The sequence below is a fragment of the Arvicanthis niloticus genome, chromosome 3 (assembly GCF_011762505.2).
Source record: "Arvicanthis niloticus isolate mArvNil1 chromosome 3, mArvNil1.pat.X, whole genome shotgun sequence".
Taxonomy (NCBI): Eukaryota; Metazoa; Chordata; class Mammalia; order Rodentia; family Muridae; genus Arvicanthis; species Arvicanthis niloticus.
The window spans coordinates 4,177,768-4,186,922 of NC_047660.1; the positions used below are offsets into that span (position 1 = coordinate 4,177,768).

At 45.8% G+C, this 9,155-nt stretch overlaps 1 long non-coding RNA gene across 1 annotated transcript; it reads right to left on the minus strand.

The window, feature by feature from the left end:
* Positions 1–338: 338 nt before the first annotated feature.
* Positions 339–4,619, minus strand: LOC143441652 (uncharacterized). The gene is made up of 3 exons (XR_013109210.1): positions 4,525–4,619; positions 4,286–4,446; positions 339–3,438 (listed from the first exon to the last, which is right to left on the minus strand). It is a non-coding gene; the product is annotated as an uncharacterized LOC143441652 (long non-coding RNA).
* Between the last annotated feature and the right edge of the window lie 4,536 nt (positions 4,620–9,155).

Genomic DNA, 9,155 nt, shown 5'->3' on the forward strand with positions numbered 1-9,155 from the left:
ATGTGAACGTTTCTTTATTTAGCCAGTGGGGGTGGAAATCATCCCATATTGTAGAAGTGGAGCCATTCGCTAGCTGCTGCTTGGCTGGTACTTTACGCTCACCCACAGTTACAGTGCTGGGTGGGGAGAAACGGTTATGAAAATAGAGTTAGGGACAACTGCCAAGAGAACACGCCTTCTATAAGCCAGCTCAAATTGTCTCCATACATTTCGAATTTAGAAATCTCACCAATCCACATATGGAAAACATTTCTTCTCTGTATCGGAGGCTGGGGTAGTGTAAAGTAGCGAAGAGGGCCCATGCACCGCACCTTGAGCACTGCGCATGCTCCCCGCATCTTGCCCGCTTCCCCAGACACCAACAGAAGCGTGGACTATAGTAGATAATCCCCAGATGCAGCTCTTGTCTCTGCTCCTATTCGGATAAGCGCATCTCATTCACTTCCTAAAGCAGTCTGATTCCCATCACTTTTCTGAGTGTTTCTTGTTCTTGGTTGGAGGAGATACAGTCTTATAGCCCAGGTTGCCCGGCTACTTATTGCCTGCTAGTCTACATTGATCCCAAGCTGGTGGTGGTCCTCTAGCCTTCAGGTTCTGGGATTACAGGAATTCATCACCACATCTGGCCGGTGTGACATTTTGTTCTTACCCACCTCAACCACCAGTGTCAACCACGCCTTGATCATTGGGTGACTGGCCATTGTGCCTCAGAAAAGCCACATTCGGAACATTCTGGGCAGCTACTGTTGCTGATTAGAAGGCAAGGCTAGCTAGCCTTCCCTGTTCTGCAGATGCTAGAACAGAGCTTTGGAGTCTGAACAGGAAAATGTCCTCCTACAAAGTCTATACCTCTGTCACCATCATCCTCACGGGTATAAAAACACTTCTTTCTAGAATTTTCTCGACAGCTCTTTCACTCCCCAGTAACCAGCGTGAAAGCCCACCAGTCAGATGACCGGTCAGGTAAGAGCGTTTCTGTGTCTGATTTTTATGTGTAAGTCACATTTATGAACTGTCACGCTGATGCATGCTGAGTCAGCATTTCACACTCAGTGCCGAGACGGAGTACCAGAGGAACGGGTGCCATTCTGCTCACAGTGGACAGGCATTGTCATCAGAAGCCGTTTTGCCTTTTTAAGTGGGACCTAGACAGCTTTGGTTACCATAACACAATACTGAAGACAATGAACTTAAAAGAAAGAAAGGTTTATTCTGGTTCGTGATCGCTATGCTTTGGGCCTGTGGAAGCACAGGACATGAAGGCAGGAGCAGGGGGAGATTGAAGCCTCACCAGAAGGCGAAGAGTAAAAGATGTTGGGGCTGGAATTTTTCTCTTTAAGGGTGTGTCTACTAGCACAAGGCTTTCTTACACCAGGCTCTGCCTCCTCCTGGTAAAGCCATGGATTGGAAACCAACCTTTCAATCAGCAACTTTTGGAGGATGATAGTCAAGTTCCAGATACTTTTCTTTTTCCAAGTTAAATAGTATGTGGGAGCTCAATAAGCTCAATAAGCTCCATAAGCTCAATAAGCTCGTCTGTAAACGAGGAGAAGAGCAATAGGACCCCAGTCTAATGATCCCTCTCAAGCTTCCTTCATGGAAGGATACAGTCCTGGTCAGCGCTGTTTCCCAGCAGTGGGTGTGAACCCCAGTCTGCCTGGGGCTCGCTTGATTAACACTCTCTTTTCCCCAACCATACATGGCTCCCTGCTAATAATCGATCACACCCTCTTCCTGCCCACCGAGCCATCACTAGCCCTCTTATAACCATGTCAGGTTAAAACCATTCCCATCAGAGAGAGGATAAACAAGACTAAAGCATTGAAGGAGTTACTCAATGTAAACCATGATTAGAATGATCCTAGCAAATAGATATGTTGTAAAATTATTTTTAAAAAATTTGTTAGGGTAATGGCAAATCTTAGCAGTACCATATTATCTGCAAGACACAGAACGCCAATGTCATTTATTTGAATATGATTATTATTGACTTCTCCAGTACCAGTGACTAGTAAACCCAAAGCCATGTGTATCTTTGCATGGCTTTCCTCCTTGCTTCAAGTCATTGGCTCATGGGCAGGAAGGAGCCCTGTAGGTGTTGATGACAGGAAAGACCCTTGACAGAGTCTGTCATGTGACTTGCAGTGGAGAGACAGCACCACTTTTAGACTGTTACATACTAACACTGCATTGCAAGATTCACGGACAGCATGAACTTAGGCCAGGTGAATAGCTAAAAGGGAAGAACCCTTGGTCCTGATGTAACTGGCACTTCTTTGGAAACCAGAAAGACCAAAAGACAAAATCAGCTACTTCGTCATCACTTTCTCAGAACAGCTGTAACTCTTCTCAAAGAAAACCAGAAAGATCTCTACAATAAAGAAACAAAACTGTGGTTGATAAAGCTTCATGCCAGTCCTGTCGCTTGGACCGTGACACACACCTTTGATTTCTCCTCAGGTCAGCCGGTGACATTTCTCTGAGGTATGTTCCTTCTGGTTGTTGACTTGAGATGAGGACAGGAAGCAGAAGTGTTCAGGCTTGGAAGGAATGATCAGGAAAATGGAAAGCACAGAGGAAATACAGATGATACGTGTGTGAGCCATGCTAAGCTGGCTCTGCTGTTTAAATATTGCAAGGGGACTCTGGAATGAAGGTGGGCTGTCTAGATGGGAGAACTGGTGTGTGTGGTCAGTCTAGCTTTGTCAAATCTAGGTTTCCAAGAACATATAACAGGTGAAAACATTTACACTAAGCTCCACACCCAGAAAGCATCAGGGTGAGGGCATCATCTAAGAGAAGCCATGTTCCACTATTTGTAGAAATGATGCAATATGTATTTATTAGTGAAAACTAAGTAACATCATTATCCCATTGTTCACTAAACTTTCCTATTAAAGCAGCCACTTTCTCCTGTTTTATATACCATTAGCAATAATTACATGTGGCTATAATATGCACACATTTTCATTAAATAAGAAAGCTAGTATCCCTTGGGGCTTTGTTTTGCTATTCTTCCTACTCTCTCTCTCTCTCTCTCTCTCTCTCTCTCTCTCTCTCTCTCTCTCTCTCTCTCTCTGGTTTACAGTCAATGTTGTAGATAAAATTGCTAGCCTTTCCTTTTCTGTTTAATAAGAACAAACTCCTGCCCTAGAAAACATTCGCAGTGCCCTGTTTTCAGAGACTTGACACTCTGAGGATGTAAATCTCAAAGAGAAAAGGTGAGCACACTCCAGCCAGCCTGGTCTCAGCCAGCTCATTCTGCTTCAGTCTCCATCTGTCTCCAGGACAAACAGCTCTGCAGGCCATAGTAATGGAGGACTTCAGCTTTCCACAGGCGTGACTCAGATCACCAAGAACGTGAGTGGGTCCTTGTGTCATCTCGGAAGTCTTTCCCTGGCCTGGAGCTGGAAGTACGTTGAACCACCTAAAAGGATCCTATAGAGTAAGAGATGCTTATGGCGGGGTCTGTGCAAGCATTTCTGGTGCTGGTCGCAGATGCTCCCCACCAAACCACAGCCATGGTGTATTTCAAGACAAGAGGCAAAAATATGGATGCTACTTTTAAATGAAAGATGCTTGGAATAGCGTGGATAGAAAGAATTCTAACATTCTCTCTTCTAAGTAAGTGCAGCTTCCTGAAAAGGAACCACCACAGTTGGTTTGGGGGGCCATTTCTCTACTGGCATGAGGATAGTTTCAGATGGATTTGCATTTCAGATGCTCCTGCCTTGTTAAATTACTGAACACACATCATGTGCTGGAGCATCTTATTAAATGCCATTCCCCAAGCATGCTCAAGGGACTGCAGCTGAGGCTGTTATTGAAATATCAGAGGTTGGACAGGTACAAAGGACAATTCTGAGACCAGCTCTGGATCCAGTGATTTTTCCTTTGGTTATTCTCATGCAATTGTCTCTTTGCAGAGAACCTATAGCTTTTCTATTTCTATTTGCCGAGAACAAAATGTGTTGTTGTTTTTGCAAGAGAAAGAACTCAAGTTTTTATTTTCTGAAGATGGTAAAGTTTAGCCTCTCATTATTCATATAGAAAACAATAAATGTGTGTTTGTAATGAAAGACAATGTAGTAGACTTTTGACACATTATTTTTTTTGTTGGAATGAGAGAGAGAAGAGAGAGGAGAGAGGAGAGAGGAGAGAGAGAGAGAGAGAGAGAGAGAGAGAGAGAGAGAGAGAGAGATTTCTCAGAAGCCAAACCAACAAGAAAAATCTTAAGAGAGATAAACATTCTGTCATGTTTCTGAACCTTCCTGATTACACTTACGGGCAGACCATCTGTCCCCAAAGAGGATCTGGATGGATGAGACCAGAAGAATGTAACTCTTTGTAACATTTCTGAAACATTGAATTTGTTTCCAGTAGTCCAACTTCAGAGCAAATCTGCTACCCAGATGTAAATTCAGAAGCATCAGAGTTCTTGGCTCCCTGAAGGAAAAAAATTTTCAATTTAGAAGAAGCATTATAGACTCTAACAAGAGAAGAATGGCTTGAAATCTAAATTACCCCAAACAAACCAGAATGGCACGTAAGGGAAGGAAACGAAGAAATCAGTAACAGGAGAAGGTGAACTTGAGCTGGTGCTGCTGCTGCCTCTGGGGAGGGAACCCGGAGACACACACAAAAACAAGACGCCAGCAAGATGCAATCAGTGCACCCGCCTGCTCTTAAGTGTCACTTAGAGCACAAACAGATTCACATGTCGTGATGTTCATCAAAGGGGCATGGAGTGTGCACGTGTGTGCTGTGTGCATATGTGTGCATGATTCATCTGTATGTATGTCACCAGTCTGCTACAAAGAGACAGATGGTTTTGGGGGGAGGGTTGTCAAACAGAGAAGCGAAGTAATAAATCACGATAAAAACCCTTCAGTGCAATGAAAGCAGACCAAGGGATGAGGGAGCCCTATGAGAGTCTATCCGGAAGAACTGGAGAAAGGCCGAAAGGTGCTGGCAGGAGATCCCATGTGGCTGGGGGAGAGGAAAGACAGCGACTCTAGCCTCAGCCTAAGAGAGGCAAGAGGAGCAGCAGCAGGCAAAGCCAGGGCCCCGACTTGCTTATAATCCTAGCACTGGGAGGGCAGAGGCAAGTGGGTTATCATGAGTTCCAAGCCTGGTCCACCTGATGGGCTCCAGGCTGTCCAGGCCAACATAGTGAGACACTATCTCACAAACAAAAACCAATAACAAAACCAACTTCTCCTCCACAAAACCCAAAGGTAGGAGGAACAGAGGAGAGCAGAGGGCACACAGAGGGGCAGAGGGGACATAGCACTGGCTCAGCCTGCTGTTTCTCCTGTCCACAGGGGATAAATATCAGTCACCAAATGTGCTGGACAAGTAACCATTTCAGCCCAGGGAATCTCTGGCTGTTGGATCTCCCCAAAGTCCCAGATTGTCCCCTCGGGAGGTTTGGAGAGACTCCACGCAAGTAGTTTCTTTCTGTTCACTTACACCAGCCTCCGAATGTGCTTGAACATAGAGCTTTGGTAATCAAAAGGACTGACCAAAGCGAGTCTGACATATTCACAATAGGCCTAATAGCCATTGTACATGTGGCAATTATCCCTAAATAGGGCTTATAAATCACTACATTGCGTTTACACTGCCGAACTAAACTTGTAATTTTCCATTTCATTAGGCTTATCATTGTCATGATAGGATAGCAAGCGCCATATACCCATCGCCTGGAATTTTAAATGGTTAATACTTTGACACAGGTACTTTATTATTTTCTATGTTAGTATTTAAAGCAGGCTTCAGAAATCATGACAAAATTTTCCCCAAGGGGATTAGCAATATCTGTAAAACTAGCCTTTTCCTACATTCTCAATATGCCCTCTTGGCACACACAACAAGTCAACAGTAACATCCCCCGTATCACAGAGTCTGGTATGTTCTGATTTCTACAGTTGTGACCTGAATGTCTTATTCTCATGCACTGAAAGAACCTTCTAATCAATGTTCTTTTTTGTTTACTTCTTTATTATTTGGGAGGTGTGTGTGTGTGTGTGTGTGTGTGTGTGTGTGTGTGTGTGTGTGCGCGCACGTGCATGCACACACATGCTAGAGATTGATCCTAGGGCCTTACATATGCTAAGTCCATGCTTGACTGAGATATATATCCACACCTTCTCTTCCAATCTTGAGTTGTCCCTCTCACCCCAGTAGAAGAATCTAATGAGTCCTGAGGAAGAGGTGCACTGCCTTCTGGGTTTGTCTACTTGTTTGCTCACAGAAACGTTGAACTTGGGTCTCTAACCCTCATGTTTCCCATAAACAAAAAAAGTTAGATAAGATTTAGTTTTTATTTTGGGGGAAACTACTCAGTTGCTGCTTCTCTGCATCATGGCAAAGGCATCAGGATCCACCAAGCGGTGCCCTGAAGAGAAGAGATTGGCCCAGTGGGTTTCTGGGCTGCACAGCCATTGTGGCAACAGACTGAAAGAACAACCTGCCTTCTGTTCTGCTGTTCTGTGCTCACAGCAGAAGTATGGCTGGAGCCAGGTGCTCCCTCAACACACATTACTTCCAGCCCCTGCCCTGCCTCTGTAGGTTTGTCTCCACTGCCTTAAACTAAAGTGCCATTACTCTGGGTCCTGTGTGTGCCATGTTAGTACCTCACATGCCTGAACAGAATAAACTAAGTAGATTAATAAACTAACTAGGATAATAAACTAGATTATTGAAAACAATTGATTTGATGATTGGGTAGGTGCTAGTCTCTGAACATCTGTCTTTGCAAGGTTCATGTGTTGAAATGTGGCCCCCATTAGGATGGGGGCTGGAGGAAAGGCTTTGAGAGAGGTGACTAGGTCATGAGACCTGAAGTAAATACCTTTATAAAAGACCCAGAGTGCTTTGCTTTCTTTGTTCTTACAGCCCAGGAGAACTCACAGATTGTGTTTTAGGGTTTCATTGCTGTGCAGAGACACCAGGACCATGGCGACTCTTATAAAGGAAACATTTAACTGGGGCTGGCTTACAGTTTCAAAGGTTCCGTCCATTTTCATCATAGAGGGAAGCATGGCAGTGTGCAGGCAGTCTTGGTGCTGGAGGAGTAGCAGAGGGCTGCACATCTTGCCCAGCAGGCAGCAGAGGAGGACTGTGTGATTGGGTGTAGCTTGAGCATATATATAACCTCAAAGGCTGCCTCCAGTGACAGACTTCCTCCAACTTGGCCACACCTCGTCCAACAAGGCCACACCCACTCCAACAAGACCACACCCACTCCAAGAAGGCCACACCCCAATTAGTGCCACTATTTGTGGCCCAAACAATCAAACACGAGTCTATGGGGACAGAAGCTATTTAAGCCACTACAGATACAAATCATGAAATGATCCCTGGATGGACACCAACTCTGCTGGTACCTTGTCCTTTGACCTTCTGACTTCCAGAATGACAGACTCTTTGTAATGGTTTTCTTTTAGGTGCCCATGTGGATGAAGATAGAGGGCAGTAGGCAGGAAGAGAGTGAAAATGTCCAGTCCATGGAGAGCTGGAGAGAGAGACTAAATTGGTGTTTTTAGAGAACTTCTGTAGATGCAAAGTATCATGGAAAGTCTGAGAGTATCGCGTCTGAGAGTGGACGCTCCAGGATCAGGGTGTAACATTCATGTCCTGGCTGAGTAACAAGGCCCTGATGTGGTTTCTTGGTAAACTACCGTGAACGTGCTTAGCACAGAGCCAGGGTCTTGGGAAAAGGGCAATGCGTACAGGTGGCTCCTTGCTTTCTTCCATTAAATGCTCACAGGAGCCTTTCTTTCTTCTCTTCTCCTCCCTCTCTCCCTCTTTCCTTCCTCCCTCCCTCCCTTGCTCCCTCCTCTCTTTCCTCTCTTCTTCCCTCTTCCCTCCCTTCCTTCCTCCCTCTCTCCCTTCCTTCTTTCCTTCCTCTGTCTTTCTTTCCTCCCTTCCTTTCTCCCTCTTTCCTTCCTTTCTTTTTTCTTTTCTTCTTTTCTTCCTTCCTCCCTCTCCCCTTTCTTTCTTTGTTTCTTTGTTTCTTTCTTTCTTGCTTGCTTTCTTTCTTGCCTACCTGCCTGCCTGCCTGCTTGCCTGCCTGCTTGCCTACCTGCCTGCTTGCCTGCCTGCTTGCCTGCTTGCCTGCCTGCCTGCCTGCCTGCCTGCCTGCCTGCCTGCCTGCCTGCCTGCCTGCCTGCTTGCCTGCTTGCCTGCTTGCCTGCTTGCCTGCTTGCCTGCTTGCCTGCTTGCCTGCTTGCCTGCTTGCCTGCTTGCCTGCTTGCTTGCCTGCTTGCCTGCTTGCCTGCTTGCCTGCTTGCCTGCTTGCCTGCTTGCCTGCTTGCCTGCTTGCCTGCTTGCTTTAGGCTCTTGTGTAGCTGCTCCTGGCCTCCAACGTTAGCCTCCTACCTCTGCCAAAGTGCTAGGGCAGAGCTCTGGAACATCATGCTTCATTTCACAGAAGACTTCTTTGTTTAAAAACGAACAATCATGAGGTGGAGAAAGCCATCAGGAGTAACTGCATGGGAGCCATGAGCACTGGTCAAATGCTTCCCAGTGGACCCAGTCTGAGGATGAGCAGAGAGAGCATCCAAACTGGAAAATGTCAGGCTCCTCAAGGGCATGGAGATGGGGGTCTTCCCTCATGCAGAATTGGCCTGTTGTTCTCCTCTGACATTTAGATTCCAAGGGCTTTGAAGTCTTTCTCCACCTCTCAGCTGCTTGCAGGCACTTCCTGGATTCCTAGAGTTAGGCTCACATGGTTTAATGGGAGACTCCGGGATATCAGTGGCACCAGTGATCAATCCAGAAGGCACTGGGACAGCACAGGAATGAACAGAGAGGACAAGGCACAAAGAACGTTTATCATGGAGCACTGAGTGGCTTCAGCCCTGGTGGGTGCTCGTCCTCTGAATCTCTTTTCTCTGCAACCATGAGACCGCTTGCCCAGTGAGCACCTTTGACAGGAGAAACTTTTACCTCTGGGGCTTTCATAACAGAGTTTCCTGTCAAAACTCGAGGCACACTGTCTTCTGCAAAAAGAAAGACCATTGAATTCTGCCACTGACAATTTTACTCCAAATTAATGTAGAGTGTTTTATTGAGCCACCCACAAAAGAGAACAGAGAAAGCACTCCAAACTCTTGCTTCAGCTTTCAGATAATTTTCTGAAATTCCAT